Source organism: Solanum dulcamara, chromosome 1 (assembly GCF_947179165.1).
Source record: "Solanum dulcamara chromosome 1, daSolDulc1.2, whole genome shotgun sequence".
In the NCBI taxonomy this organism is placed as follows: domain Eukaryota; kingdom Viridiplantae; phylum Streptophyta; class Magnoliopsida; order Solanales; family Solanaceae; genus Solanum; species Solanum dulcamara.
In genome coordinates this window covers 10439791-10448620 of record NC_077237.1, presented here as the reverse complement: position 1 = coordinate 10448620, position 8830 = coordinate 10439791, and the positions used below count along the sequence as shown (strand labels likewise).

General features: G+C 38.5%; 1 pseudogene; it reads right to left on the bottom strand.

The window, feature by feature from the left end:
* Positions 1-7078: 7078 nt before the first annotated feature.
* On the bottom strand, positions 7079-8434 carry LOC129891445 (receptor-like protein Cf-9 homolog; annotated as a pseudogene).
* Between the last annotated feature and the right edge of the window lie 396 nt (positions 8435-8830).

Here is an 8830-nt window from a genome sequence, read left to right as displayed (position 1 = left end):
TCTTTAGCCAGAGGGAACTCAACCTAAGGCAAAGGAGATGGCTTGAGCTATTCAAGGACTACGACATGAGCATCCTCTACCATCCAGGTAAAGCTAATGTTGTTGCTGATGCTCTTAGCAGGTTGTCTATGGGTAGCACTACCCATGTAGAGGAGGGAAGGAGGGAATTGGCAAAGGAGGTGCATAGATTAGCCCGATTGGGAGTTCGCCTAGAAGAGAACAATGAAGGCGGAGTTACCGTTCAAGATGGGTCTACATCCTCACTTGTAGTAGAGGTAAAGGAGAAACAAGATCAGGATCCCGTCCTCCTCCAGTTGAAGGAAGTTGTTCACAAACAAGGAGTGATGGTTTTTACCCAAGGGGGAGATGGTGTGTTGAGGTACCAAAGTAGATTGTGTGTACCTGATGTCGATGATGTTCGAGAGAGTATTATGGCTGAAGCGCATAGTTCCATATACTCTATTCATTCAGGCTCCACGAAAATGTATCATGACTTGAGGGAAATCTATTGGTGGAGTGGGATGAAGAGGGATATTGCGGAATTTGTTTCCAATTGCCCGAATTGCCAACAGCTGAAGGTTGAGCATCAAAGGCCATGTGGTTTAGTCCAAACCATAGAAATTCCAGAATGGAAGTGGGAGATGATCAACATAGACTTTATTACAGGCTTGCCGAAGTCCCGAAAGCAACATGATTCCATTTGGGTGATTGTGGATAGAATGACGAAATCAGCTCACTTCTTGGCAGTTAAAACTACTGACACCGCAGAAGATTATACAAAGTTGTATATACAGGAGATTGTCAGATTGCATGGGGTCCCTTTGTCTATCATCTCAGACAGAGGATCTCAATTCACTTCCCAATTTTGGAAATCCTTTCAGAAGGGATTAGGTTGGAGGGTGAACTTGACTACAGCCTTCCATCCCTAGACAGATGGCCAAGAAGAGCGCACCATCCAGACATTGGAAGATATGTTGAGGGCATGTGTGCTCGACTTCAAGGGAAATTGGGATGATCACTTACCTCTCATAGAGTTTGCATACAACAATAGCTATCATGCAAGCATTCAAATGGATCCTTATGAAGCTTTGTATGGAAGGAGGTGTAGATCGCCCATTGGGTGGTTTGAAGTTGGTGAAGCTGAGCTGATTGGGCCTGACCTTGTTCACCAAGCCATGGAGAAGGTGAGAGTTATTCAAGATAGGCTAAAGACAACCCAAAGCCGCCAAAAATCTTACACTGATGTGAGGAGGAGAGACTTAGAGTTTGAGGTGGATGATTGGGTGTATTTGAAAGTGTCACCCATGAAGGGTGTCATGAGGTTTGGAAAGAAGGGGAAGCTTAGTCCTCGATATATTGGTCCTTACCAGATCTTGAGGCGGATTGGGAGTGTTGCTTATGAGTTGGAGTTGCCTTCAGAGCTAGCCTCTATTCATCCGGTATTCCACGTTTTGATGTTGAAAAAGTGCTTGGGCGATCCCTCATTGGTAGTCTCGATTGATAGCATTGGAGTTAAGGATAACTTGTCTTATGAAGAGGTTCCGGTCCAAATTCTTGATCGTCAAATTCGCAAATTGAGGAACAAAGAGGTCGCCTCAGTCAAGGTCCTATGGAGGAATCAGTTTGTTGAGGAAGCCACACAGGAAGCGGAGGAAGCCATGAGATCTAAATATCCATATCTATTCGTGCCTACCAATGAGAATGTTGAAGGTAATGCCCATTTCCCTTGATTTGAATTCATTTGTGCATCTTGAGTCTTGATTGATAATTGATTGAGAATTTGACTGATTGAATGACTGAGTTTTGATTGTGATTTGCACCCCGAGTCTATTCTTGATTTCTCGTCATTCGAGGACGAATGATTCCAAGGGGGAGATAATGTAACACCCCTCAAATATTTTCCAAAGATTTGGACCCTTCTTGTGTTCGGGAGGGGTCGAACCCGAGTATCTTGAAGTATATTCGTGAGTTAAGATGAGTCTCTAAGGGACTGAGCAGTGTTAGAGGTGATGTGGGGTCACCAAGGACCCCTAGGACCGAGCTAAGTCCAAAAGATCTGCCGTGGCTAAGTTTAGGATGAGTTTGTATAAGGGTCGACTTTTAATGACCCTATCTTTTGAAAGATGTCAATCTGGGTGGCCCACGACCTATCAAATTAAAGGTTGTCGAATCTTCTTTCCAACGCCACTAAGAACGTAAATTTTGGAGTTCGGAGTCAAAAGATATGACAATCCTAAGATGTACTAGCACGGCAGGAATTTCATTTTTGGCCTGGGTTGCAACTGTTGGGGAAATGGCCTTAGCGCTGTAAGGGCGTGATGCGCCACTATCGCACCAGAAACATGCCTCAGTAGTTTGGTCCTTGGCGCGACGCGCCACTAAAAGTTGTGCAGGGTTTTTCAGGCCAAATTTCCAGAACCCAGAAAAAATATGGCCTTGGCCCTGTACGGGCGCGACGCGCCACTATCGCGCCAAAAACATGCCTCAGTAGTTTGGACTCTGGCGTGGCGCGTCACTACGAGGTGTGCAGGTTTTAGGCGTAATCGGCCTGACACTGCAATGGCGCGACGCGCCACTAGCGCGCCAGGTGCATTTTTGCCTATTTTTCAGAACTTTTAAGGAGGGGCAATTTGGGAATTGTTCCAAATTATATATGTATCAGCCTTAGCATATTATGGGATCATTTTCAATCCCTCACTCTCTCTCTAAAAGCCCTAGAAACCTATATCTCTCTCTCTCTCTCTCTTCTTCTTCTTCTTTTTCTTCTCTATTTCCAACAAGAAGAGTTCCAAGAGCTTCAAGGTTTGAGTTCTCCATTGAAGACCCAACCACAAGGTTCTCTTCAAGTCTTCACTAAGGTATGTAAGGCTATCCAAAACATGGGCTAAGTCCACCCATGTGCCCTACTCTTGCTTTGAGGTTAGATGTCTATGAAAAATGGAGTTTCTTGGTATGGTTCATGTTTGAATGAGTTTTGTCCCCTATTTATTTAATGCCATATGTGTTGATGTTGTTGAACTAAGAAATTCCTAAAACCTTCATGTTAGTATGAGTTGATGGAGATGACTTGTTATTATGTTTTGTTGATCTCTTTAGCCAAGTGATTATGTTGCTTAAGTCATTTTCCTTAAATGTGTTATTCTACTTGAATTATTGAGCTAAAGTCATAGAGTTGTGATGAGTCTTGAGGAGATGTCATAAATTCTTACCTAAATGAGACTTGCCATTATGACTTAAATTGAGTTAAGAATGAGGATAGAGTTGATGAGTGGGAAATGTTCCACATGAAACTAGCCGTGAGGGCTTGTTTGAGATGATTGGAGGGAGTCTTATGAGCATAGAGTCATAGAAGGAGTATCGAACACCGAAGCGGGTAAGAGTATAGTCCATACTCGAGCCCCAGAAACTACGCCGCCAACGTAGGTAGGGATGGAACTGTTAAAGTCAGATGCTTCCCATGGGATCGAACTGTTAAAGTTGAATGTTTCCCATTTTATTGTCCTGAAATGATATGACTTTACTAATCGATGGTATCCATGATTAGGGAGGCGTTCATTCCTTGGCAAGGTATGGACGGACGTGGCAACAATGTCTGATTATTGTACTATCACCGGCTCATAGGTGATGGTTGTCGGTTAAGAGAAACTCCCATTTAGGCCTTAATAGTGCTCCGAGTCAGTTGAGTTAAGTGGCTTATGAGTTAGTCCTGTCTAAACTATTCTTGTTGGACTTAGGACATTTGAGTGAGTTGTCATGTATATATGTATGAATAGAGATCCTGAGTTGATATTAATGTTTTATTAATGTGGTTTCATTCGGCCATTTTACATACTCGTACATTCTATGTACTGACGCCATTTGGCCTGCATCATTTCATGATGCAGAGACAGGTACTAGAGATTATCAACCGGCGCTCCGTTGAAGATCCACATACAGTTCCAGCTAGTTGGTGAGTCCTCCTAGTTCCCGGAGGATATTGAGCCTTCTTGTACAGTTTTGTTGTCATTTCTTTTTTTTGATTGTTGGTAGCCATGGACTTGTCATTGGCACCTTTTAGACTGGGATAGAGGCTTCATTGACTGGAGTGTGGGGAGGTTGAACGGTTAATTCGAGGAGTCTTATTATATTTGTTGTTGAGTTGATGAATGCTTGGCCTTTGGCCCTCATATTGCGAATAGTATTTCATTAATTGAGTTTCCGCTTAGAGAATGTGATTGAATGAATGTGTGACTGGACCAGGTGGTTCGCTCAGAGGTCAGAAATGGCCTTCGGGTGCTGGTTACATCTAGGGTACCCTCCCGGGGCGTGACAAGTAGTCTGAAGAGTAGGTATTTAGGGTACCTCAGTAGACCTTGCAGGTCAGCCCCTAGTTCTTCGTAGAGGCATCACTTACTGTGGAATCTCAGTGCTAGCAGTGTTCCTCTAAGTAGCTGAACGTTTAGAAGGCATGTCTAAAACATGTAAATGCACGAATTAGAAAAGAAGTTGTTATAGAGTTAAACTCTATCGTACGAACTCAGATTATGAAAGAAGTGAAACAATTTCTAATGTTCTATAGCTTCCTGATTATAAGTATGGTGCACTACACACCCATTAGCAAGACTCTACTAGACATGACTTCATAGACACCCTAGGACTCTTGAACTCTGTGCTCTGATACCAAGTTTGTCACGCTCCGAGAGGGTACCCTAGGCGTGGCCGGTACTGAGAAACCATCTCTGGCTTCTAAGAGAACCAATTGGTCTCATTACTCATTTGTTCATCAGTAGAAGACTTAACAATACTAATGGGCTTGTCATCATCAACATCAAAGGAAAAATAGATAATTCTTAGAAGAAGTAGTTTCTAAGGAGAACTACTCCGATTACATCATTAAAATCTGTCTATGAAGCCTCTAATACTCTTAGATGGTGCCAATGACATGTCCATGGCTACCTCAAAAGAAATAATACTCAAAAATAATAAAAGGATAGAGAGTTCCTCCGAATATAAGAAGGACTCACCAAATAGCTGAAAAATAATGATCTTTAATGATGCGCCTATTGAGGACCTCTAACACCTGTATCTACATCATAAAATGATGCAGGTCGAATGACGTATTCAGTACGTGGAATGTATGAGTATGTAAAATAGCAGGAAGGTAAGGACATATATCAAGAAATTCCTCTTAGGAAACTTAGCTCAGAACTCAACATTATCTTAACATTAATATGTAATGCAAATTTAAAATAATAATAAGAAATGCTTACTCAGTTGGAAGTTTCTCTAACCGAAAACCATCACTTATGAGCTAGCGATGATACAACAAAGCGATGTCGTTGCCACATCCATTCAATACCTTGCCCGGGTAAAGGACATCACTATCTTGGATCCACTCATCAAAGTCCTCTTTTGGGGACTTAAGAGGCATACCCTCCATCCTACGCTGGCTACGTAGTTCTGGGGTTTGAGTCAATTAAACTCTTACCCAACTTGGTGCTCAATACTACTCCTAAAATATGTGCTCATATTAATCTCATCATCTAGTCTCATTGGACTTTAATTTAAATCATCAAACTCATCTCATTACCTCTTCATCAATCATTATACTTCAAAAACATCATTTATATCTCATCAAAATATCTTGCTCAAAACATCATTTACTCAAATTCATTTAAACTCAACTCTTTTGCTCTTTCAACACTCAATAAAATACATATATAGTATTAATTCATATCACTCTTTTTATCAATGAAATTATTAAAAAGCCAATATATTTACTCAAAATATGTGTAAAAATATTCATGAACATCAAATCAATTAGGATTCATGGAAAAGTAGCCATGAACAATAATTCCAATAATATGAGAGATAATAATAATAATAATAATATTAATGCTTAAATATATCTAACTCAATAAAAGAAGAATTAATTCATTTAGAATTCAAGATTTGGATAAAACTCAACTATAATTCAATTATAATGAATTTAAATATTGGGCGCATGGACGAATTCAATCTGATGCTATAAAGGCTTACATACCTTAAATCAGAAGCTTTACTCCAAATTGGAACACTCTTGGCCCCCTAGCCTTTTCTTCTCATCGGAGCATTTTGTGTACTATCCGGATTATAAGAATCACCTGAGTAGTATTTTTATACTACTAAAACTAAAACTATATTTGAGAATGAGTAAAGAAGTATATAGAGAGAAGAGTTGCTTAAGAAAGCTTGATGAATAAAATGAGGAAATAAGGTGGGTATTTATAGGTGTGGAGGAAAGACTTAACAATAAATAAAATTAATTACAAAGGATGATCTTGAAAATTCAATGAAGGATTTTGATGTCAGGGATGATGTCAAATGGTTCTAGATCTTTCTATGGTAGGTGAGATTAGATCTCTTTTAACGGAATATCTGTTTTCGAAGCTGCGTTTGAACAAGATAAGTTCTTTATTAGGATTTGGTGTCTCATATGAATTGTAGATATAGAAGTATAGTTTTAGTTAGTTCAAGAATCATCCAATTTGGAGCATGCTACATCGAGATATGAATTTTATTCTACAAACATTCCATTCCGTCACAGCACTATGTCTTGCAAAGATTAATTTATTTGATCTACTTAAACTCTGAATATTAAGCTTTGTTATTCATGAAAGTTGTAGATAATGAAGTTGTGGTTACTCAGAAATTTGAATCACCCAATTTGGACTATTCTATTAAAAGTTCTGCCCAAAATACAGAGACATTATCATTTTCATCGAGAATTGAAAATACAACATTTTAGAGGGTGTTACAGTATTGATTTGAGATTTGACTTTGATGATTTTCAAATTTAGTCCCTACATGTTAACGGTTACTAATTTTGCAATAAAATTACAATTTTCACCTCGAGGATGAGCTTGAATTTTTGGATCCAGAATAAAAGTATGACAATATGGATGTCTATGAATCCAAATATCTTAGTTAAATATCAACTGAGGCTGAGCCTTTTCAAAATCTTCTATTAATTGAAATTATTGGAAATGAAAAACATGCTTAGTATAAAGCATCGATTATTTAATTACCTGAAGTTTTCAAATCAAAACTTAAAAGTTGTCTAGAAGTGATTATTTCTTTTTCTGTAATTCCTTTGCCTTCGCTACTTCTTCCTCCTTCCCATCATGATTTTGTGCTCCATCTCTACAATGATTCTTGCAAGTCATATCGGTTTTCCAGTTGAAATCATGAAATATATTATGGATAATCCAATACATAGTCCACTTCTATAGCTCATAAGAGCAGCTTTTCAAAAATTACTTTGAAATTTAGAGTTATTTTCTTCATCATCTAGTCCAGATACGGTGTCATTTGTATCTAATACCTGAGCATCGCTGCAACTTTTTGAAACAGGAAATCTGCATAATCCATCTTTACCTTCATATAAATTGCTCTCAAAGGTTCAAAGTTGGTTTCCTTGAGGAATGCACCCTTCGAGATGATTGTAGGAAAGATTGAAGACTTCAAGAGATATAAATGAAGCAAATTGTGCTGGTATCTCTCCTACGAGATGGTTACTTGACAAGTCCAATAATTCGACCGAAGATGAATTTCCAAGTGATGGTGGTATATGACCTTCCAATCCATTATGAGATATATTTAGCAAACGAAGTGCAATAAGATCTCCCATAATAGTTGGAATATGTCCTTCAAATTTGTTGTTTGAAAGATCGATAGTGGTGTACAAAAATAAGATTCTCACAATTTCACTCTCAAATCCCTTGGATACGATAGCTACCGAGTCTTGGTAATATTGACCTCCTTCATAACTTGGTGCGTTCATCATTTGATCCTTTCTCCTCATGAATTTCAAATGTTGAAACAAACTCATTGTTAAGTTTTTTGTGAAGGCATTGGAAGAGAGATCTAACATTCGAAGATCAGGAAATATGTTTTCAATCGTTGAAGTTCTAATGGACCCATGCAATTCATGGAATCGCAAGCTTAAAACTTGCAGCTTTGGTAGAGTTCCCAACCATATCGAGAATGTGTCAATGAGATGACTATCTCCTAAATCAAGAGCCTGCAAGTCTTTATAATTGGCCAAAGTTTGGGGAATTTTCCCATCTAGTTTATTGCCATGCAAGTTGAGGCTGCTCATTGAACTTTCACTGCTGAAAGTTGTTGGAATATTCCCAGAAAGATTGTTATGGAACATATCCAAAACCTTTAGGATAGTGAAATTTCCCAAACGTTGCAGAATTTCTCCGCGCAAATTGTTTCTCGCCAAATCTAGCATTACCATTGATGTCAAATTGCAAATAGATGAAGGAATTTCTTCAGTGAGATTATTATGGGATATGAAGAATAATTTTGTGGAATTTGGTGGAATAGGTAGTGTATCTTGAAGAAAATTGGACCACAAATCGATAATATCTACAAACTGAAGAGGAATTGAATCCACACTGGTCAACATATTGTAGGATAGATCAAGATGTGTCAATGCAAACATCCAGTTAGACCATGCCCAATCAGGAATTCTTCCTTGAATCTTATTACTTGAAATATCCAAATCTGAAAGATTCTTTGAGGATCTTAGAAACTCCAATTCTTTCACTTCAAATGAGGCCAATTCTAATGAACTAAGATATTCGGGCCAAGTCAAATTAATTTTTTTTTCATTGATTAATGATATATTATTATATGAAAGACTAAGACCCTAAAGATGTTTGTGGTTTGAAAATAAGTTGATATCCACATTGCCTTGCAGCTAATTATTACTTAAATCAATCGAGACTAGTGAATTGAACTTGAAATCCTCAAGATGACCATATAAGTGGTTATTATTCAAGAATAAATAACGTAGTGATGG